The sequence below is a fragment of the Diadema antillarum genome, unplaced genomic scaffold (assembly GCF_040938485.1).
Source record: "Diadema antillarum isolate AM-2024a unplaced genomic scaffold, OU_Dant_1.0 seq00001459_RagTag, whole genome shotgun sequence".
NCBI classification, from domain to species: domain Eukaryota; kingdom Metazoa; phylum Echinodermata; class Echinoidea; order Diadematoida; family Diadematidae; genus Diadema; species Diadema antillarum.
The window spans coordinates 875,118-883,185 of record NW_027272204.1 but is presented as its reverse complement, the minus strand read 5'-3'; positions in this window follow the sequence as shown (position 1 = coordinate 883,185).

Genomic DNA, 8,068 nt, shown 5'->3' with positions numbered 1-8,068 from the left:
ATACCGATGGTTGCAAATACAATGGGCCTAATTTGCACTTGGGACAGGAACTAAATGAGCATTGTATGTTAATCGGGCGTCTGTGTTATCGTTCATCGGTATTTGTACTTCAACTCTCGACACATAGCACGATTGAACGGATGCCAAACAGTGCTTCTCGCGATCACGACCCGGGGCAAAGCTTGTCTCGTATGACAAAGGCCGCGGGGGGTATTGTCCGGGGGTATTAGAACCAATGGGGGGGGGGGGGGGGGGGGAGGGGGGCGTGACTTTGGACTTGGCCTGTATTAACATTGCTGCATTTACGATCAACCTTCTAAGAAAACAGGCACCTCAGAGTAGCACTGACGGACTGTGCAAAATAATCGATCGCCAATGGATATGGGAGACACAAGGGATGTGGATCATGCAGTCCAATGGTTTGCTGATGATGAAGAATTATGTTACGAAAATTGATTAGGCTATAGGCACCTGTTACGTTGAAATATACAAAGGGAAAGTGACATGGGGGGGGGACGGTGAAGGAGGGTGAAAGTGCATTCATGGAAGGAATGTTGCAAATGAGAGAATCAAATAGTGAAAGTACATAATGAGGGAAGCAGGGGAAGGGACTTGGGGGAGTACGTTCCCTCTCCATCTCCCTGCGGTGAATTGCGGTGACTTAGTAGTATGTTTTTGTTTTGTTTTGTTTCTTTTGCTTATACCCTTAAGGACAAGAATTGTACACAATGTAATCTCAAGGTTATCTTCAAAGTAACATGCATAATCATGATGTCAATGAAAATGTACTGTCAGACTTACATTGAATTGATAACTTAATTTTCATCTCTAAAACGAAGCACAATCATCAAAATCGATCGGAAGTTTACAGCGATTGGGCAGAAACGCGAGGTGATATCTCTTGATATCGGCTATATCAATATGCGATAGGGAGAATGGAGCAATGACATGTCTGCTTATCTCATCATTGCCATCACCGAGTAATCCACAGAAACGATTGTGTCATGACTTTGTGACTGTTTGTCACGTGACTGGGGAGGTGAGATAAAGGTCTACCTAATATTTCTTTGAATTTTTTTTTTTTACTTTAAAGGTATAAAGCCCTTTTGCAAACATCATGACATTTTGCATGATTAAAGGAATAATGTCTCTGGACATCATGTATGTAATCCTGTGGTAATACACGATAGAGTTAAAAGCAGAAAGAAATGAAAATCTAACCTAATGTCACTCGAGATTATACCCTCCCTTTTTGTACTGAACATAACGATTGGATGTTTTCGGGTCCGAATAAATTTATCGGAAGTCTAAAGTATAGTACACTGTATTTATTCCCCCTATACCAGAAAGAAGTTTCCAATTTTATTGTTCTGAGGAAAGGTCTGAATTACTTCTCTCTATAATAAAGGTCCTATAGGCAGCTTATGAAACGAATCTCATTTTCAGGGTTACAAAAGGGACATACAAATTGGATTAGACAGCGTGAAATGTGTCAATGGTATACGTTAGCAGGTCTGCATGTTAGTATACTTCAATAAGCTCATGTAGGAGGAGTTACTTCCATCAAGAATATTAAATGCAGATGAAGCATATAACGTTTGCTGAATATGATACTGAGTGTTCAGACTGAGAAACTCCACGGATGATCCTAGACGCACACAGACGTCTAAATGTTGTTATGTCAAGATACCACCATTTTAAGACCTCAAGTTAGACTTCATTACACTGACAATCACATTTTAGTGATGCTTGGTAAATATTCTAACATGTCTAATGCGAGTTTCGCCTGAGCTGTCGGTTTGTCCTTACTGATTTCATACTACTTTTCTGTTGGGATGTTCCCTGTTTTTGACGATAAAGTATATAGGGCCTACATATTCTTAACCTGAAAAAATTAACATTTCAAAGCTGAAAGTCCTTCTCATTCGACCCCCCACACCGGCACACACACATGAAAAGGAAGTAAGACATTCCACTCCAATCCAAATTTCCGTAAGTCAATAAAGATTGACTGGTCTGTCATTTCTATCTTATTGGTTATACTTTACGGTGGGAATTCCCTTTCCACGGACAGACAGTATATGAGCATGTCAAACCGGAGAGGATAAACATCTTAACGATCAAACAAGTTTCACTTAGTTTCTCTTGGCATCGTGCTTGGGACGCCAAGCTCTTCGACAACACATCGTCTTCACTTTCCTGATACCTGGCACTTCATGCATTCCCATCACTTCACTGCCATTCTGTCTGACGGTTTGACCTTTACCGATTTCGCACGACTTTTCGTTTGGCATGTTTGGGGGATTCCCTTCTGTCTTCAGTAAACTTCAAACCTGAAAAACAAAACAAAAGAAAAAAAAAACAGACTGTCCCCTAAGCTGGATGTAGACTGGACTGTCTGGCTGTTTGCTGGCTCCCCCCCCCCCCTTTTCATTGTCTTCTTTATTTTTTCTTGTTGTTATTTTTTTTCCGGTCGTAGTAGCGCAACATGCAAGTACTGTAGGCAAGGATAGGTACAGTCGTCAAACCAGACAAGACTGCTATGTTGATAAGACGTGAACCCTTTTTGTTACTATACATGTCTTAAACCACCGACATAATGAGTTTACGTAACTCATAGGTGAGTACCAGTAATATTAGGAGAGCACATTAATCAGTTGTCAGTGAACGTTTGAGGAAAATCCGGGGTAGTCCACGAGCATTAGTTTTAACCTGGACATTTTTGGTAACAAGCTGATTTTTTCAGGATAGGTCCAGAAAAATGTCTGAAATAACATACTAAAAGTCCTCATAGATCTTCTTTGAGCGTTTTCCGCAACCCAAGATGGCGTCCAAAATGGCCGCCATATCCAAAAATTTTTATAATTTTTCAACCAGAGAACCAAAATACAAAATTTAAATGTCTAAATATATGTTTTTAAGCATGAAGAACTCATGCACGAAAGTACCGTAACCCAAGATGGCGTCCAAAATGGCCGCCATTTTCTGAAATTCTTATAACTTTTCAGCCAGGTAACCAAATACAAAATGTAAATGTCTAAATGTATGTTTTGAAGGATGAAGAACTCAATAAAATACATAGGCCTATTGAGAATTGTTGAAGCACGCAAGTACCGTAATCCAAGATGGCGTCCAAAATGGCCGCCATTTCCTGATTTTTTTTTCTCATAATTTTGCGAGTAGATTTCAACTGTACACACCTGTAATGTCGAAATATACGTTTTGAGTCACAGTGAACCAATTATAATACTTATTCGGAGATTTTGAAACACAAATAAAGCATTTAAGCACTTTCAAAAATCCAAAATGGTGTCCAAAATGGCTGCCATTTCCTGTTTTTCTCATAACCCTGCAACTACGTAACCGCGATGCGCACTTAAATGTATAAGGAACCCAACAAAATACTTATTCAGTTATCATGAAGCACGTAACTACAAATAAAACCACGTGAGTTCTTCGCGAAAACCAAATGTTGCGCAAAATGGCTGCCGTTTGTTTATCAAAAGACAAAGATATTCAACATAATGTTCGAGATTCAACAACTCAGATGGTCCAGTGGAATATTTCTCTTAAATGTGCACTACATGGGTATAGGTTCGCTTGGATGCACCCCCCCCCCCCCCTTGGGAAAAGGGGTGGCCTGTACAATCATTACTTTCCAAATATTCATCCTAAAGTATATGCACAAAAATGCAAAACGTCCCTCGCTCGATCCCTTTCCACAGACTTTGTACACATTTGAGATTAACAAATTTCCGAATATGTCATCAAAAAGTGTGCACTAGATCTTTCACTTTCCATGAAAACATAACTTTTTGTTCCTTTTTTATCAAAACAAAAATTTAATATTTCACCAATAGGGTGCGTCAGATGTCTGAATATCAAGTCTGAAAATGCAAAATCTCCCTCATGTTGAGGGGAGGGGATCCCCCTTCCACCCCCTACCATATATTGCCCATTTCCCTGAATACTACTTTTATATTTCGTACTCTTTGATGGAAACAATTCAATATCTTACCAAACGTTTGCTCTGGATGTTTCACTTTCGAGTGAAAAAAAAGACCCCTCGTGTGGGAGAGGAGTATTTCTCCTCTACGTACCAATGACTATGAGTGCCACATTCTCTGACTTCTATCTATAATGTAATTTTACCTAATCTACACGAAATGAATAAGATGATTTAGACACTTTGTTTTAAGGCGAAGCAATATACTGCAGCAAAGAGATTCACTGTCATGTGATGAATTACACATTATTTTGTCGCACATGGAGACACTAATTGTCAACATTTATGTAGCACAGACATGAGAAAGAATTGTTGTTACTTCTTGAGTGATAATTGACAGTTTCAAATGGAACTCTTCTCATGCACTGTCATGGTAGACACCAAATGCGTTGGTAATAAAAAAGGGCTAGTACTAAATTTTCATTTCAAGTGATTGAGGTGAAGAAAATAGACCATGTGGTAAAAAGATCTAGTATTCTCTCTGTTTAGCAACAAATCTGATGGTGAAATGTTTTTCTCGTAACAATGACCCACTCCTTGAGTTGAACATCCAAAATGTTTTATTTGTATACAGTCCTTTACTCATAAGAACTATTTTTGAATAAAAGGTTTCTTATAAACTACAGTATACTGACATTTATTTACATAATTTACATATTATCTTGATATGTATTTCATTGAGTTCTTTCTGTTTCGAAACATAGACACTTAAAGTTTGTATTGGGTTGCCTATTTGAAAAAGAAATGGTGGCCATTTTGGATGCCATCTTGGATTACGGTACTTGTGTCCGTCAACATCTCTTAATATGTATTTATTGAGTACTTCATCCTTCAAAACATACATTTAGAAATTTAGATTTTGTATTTGGGTTACTTGGCTGGAAAGTTATAAGAATTTCAAAATATGGCGGCCATTTTGGACGCCATCTTGGATTACCGTACTTGCGTGCGTTAAAATCTCTTGATATGCATTTAATTGAATTCTTCATACTTTAAAACGTAATGTTTAGACATTTAAATTTTGTACTTTGGTTCTGTGGTTGAAAAGTTATAAGAATTTCTGGAAATGGCGGCCATTTTGGACTCCATCTTGGATTGCGGAAAACGCTCAAAGAGGATTTATGAGGACTTTTAGTATGTTATTCTAGACATTTTTCTGAACCTATCCTGAGAAAATCAGCTTGTTACCAAAAATATCCAGGTTTAAGCCTTTTTTGACCTAATGCTCTTGGACTCGGGGAAAATCTGACAATCTGTACAAAAGTTATGAATCTTTAAAGTTTCGGTGCACGCATGGCTGAATAAGAAGACTACTACAGTTTGTGACGTCACGTATGAGGGACGGTTTGAATTTAGATAAATTCAGATGCATTTATTCCAGTAAGATCGCAAATACAGGGATGCATTGAGGCCTACATGGAACGTGACAGCTATGCAGTGATCTGATAAGGAGGACATGTCCCGAGAAGTTAACACAAACAGGAAATTTGTTACCATGGGATGCCCTGCTAACAGTGTGAATAAAATTGATACAAGAATTACTAACACACACACCCACACACACACAAAAGATGAATATTATTGAAAAAGAAGAAAAAATTAACAATAACAAGGTACTTGTTCGAAAACTTCCCCAAAAGATTAAACAAAAAAAGTGTGCATGTATGTTTGTTTATCTTTCCCGGATCAACAATTCTTGAAGATCTTACTTTTAACAGTACATTGATAACAGGTATTTCTTAAATCTACTTTTAAATACATTCATAGATGAGACACTGGTAACATGCAGTGGTAGTGAGTTCTACAGTTTTTTGGTCCAGTGAAACGAACATCATAATGGGGAGTGGTATGACATTGTTCTATGACTTGCAGAATGTAGACAAGCCGACGTTTGCAAATATCAAATTGCAGTAAAAGAAACAAGGGAGGATGAGTGTACAATACAACATTTGCAAGACATTATTTTCATACAAAATGTGCCGGATTCTAAAATTAATACCATGTAATGCTTTTTGATACCTTTTCTCAACTTCTCTCTCTTATGTAATACTTCCAACTTAAATTTGAGTCTACATAAATCCCAAGGAACTTAGTGTACTCAACTATAGGCATTCTTACACAATTCAAATTAATTTCAAGTTGCTACTTTAAAAATCGTGGAATCTACCTGCGATTAGTATCGTCTCCATAGAGAAAAAAAGAAAGCATATAGAGGATTTTATTCTCAATGTCGTTGTATAAAATGAAGCAAGGAGCCCCGAAGAGAACCACGGGATTAAACTTGAAACAGATAATTTTAATTTAGTACATGGAAAGCGATTTGAAAGATAACTAATGAACCATGGAATCAAAAGCAATTCCACGAATACAAAAGTGTCTAAATATTGATAAATAATACTGTGATTAGTATCAAAACCCTTATTTGATAAATATATGAAAATGAAATCATAAAGGAGTTCTCTTTAAATGTATCTGCAATCTTATTTCACAGAGGCCATCGAGGTTGAGTACTTATTATAAAATCCAAACTGATTCCTATCAAAAATACCATTCTTATCTAGAAATGAAGAGTTTGTTAGTAAAAACTGATAAGTTCATATTTGCCAAATGGAGATATAATTTGCGATTAAAGATCAAGGGAAGTAAAAAGAATAATAAGAAAATTTAACAAGAAAATGTTTGCTTCTTTTGACCATAACTTCAAAAATGTACCTCTATATGTAGTGACCAATATATCATTTAAAAGGTATTATTTTGTACTTCATGACAGAGAGCGTATACTTCAAAATCTTCAAAAATGGACTTTGCGAACAAACTCTTCAAATGTTATCACCTTTTTATGAATAGGCCGCGTAATCCTTTCAAGTATCTTATATAGACAAAAATGAAGGAACCGAAATGGGGCGGTAATTACTTTCTTCGCTTTCGTCACCCTTTTTAAAGATCGGGGTGACTCTGGCAATTTTTAGTTTCTCGGGAAAAAACACCATTATTCACGGACAAATTAAGAATTACAAAGTGGTTCACTGATTTCATCAATGATACAATTAATGACATTAGGGCTAAAGTCTTCTAAACCTGGTGCTTTATTACTATTGAATAGTTTTTACTATACGTTGCATATTTCTTGATATAAAGAAAATTTAACGAAAATTTAACAAAACTTTTTATGAAAAGTAGGGCCTACACATTCCCTCAACTTGTTACATATTACAGTGGCCTCCCGTTATAACGAAGTCCTTGGGACCGGTTGTTTTCATTCGTTATATCGAAATTTCGTTATAATCGAACGAATAAATAATAAAAAACAAAGAGCGGATAATGCTTCGGTCTGAATTTTAACTTCATTGTGACCGGAATTTCGTTATAACCGTGTTCGCTGTAACGGGAGTGCACTGTATGTTAAGCGTGATATCATTCCCCCAGATTCCTGAAAGAGGTATTGTCAAGCGCTCTTTCATTGTGCTATAGGGCTTTAAAATGAGAATGATTGCTCTCTGGCTTTATTGAATTTTCTTTATGGTCAGTCTTTGCATCGTTCTTCATACATGACGTCACAAGCTGCAGTAATCTTCTCATCCAGCTATGGCTGAACAAATGTAGAAATCCCCAATTTTTGAAAGGATTGTCCGATTAATTTAAACTTTCACTGATGCGGTCTACAATATTCCTGCATTCTCTCAATCCACACGTAGGCCTACATTTGGATTTCATACCCTAAAGCCTAAGGGTGGTATTCTGAAATCCTTCCTTTATAGGAAGAAATTTCTTCCCAAGTCAGGATTTTTTCCTTTGTATTCTGGAAATCTTCCTAATTTTCTTCCTAAGTCTGTTCCTTTAGAAGTTTTTTCCTAGACTTAGGAAGAAACTTAGGAAAGGGGCGGGGAGTATGCAAATGAGGGTGATAACTATGCAAATTTCTGACTTAGGAAGAATTTGGTACTCTAGAATGCATTTAGGAAAGAATTTTAGGAAAATATTTAGGAAAGCTTCGCCCATGTAAGTACTTAGGGCCCATAGGATTACACGCAGACTGGTCATGCAGGCAATGCATCACGGCCG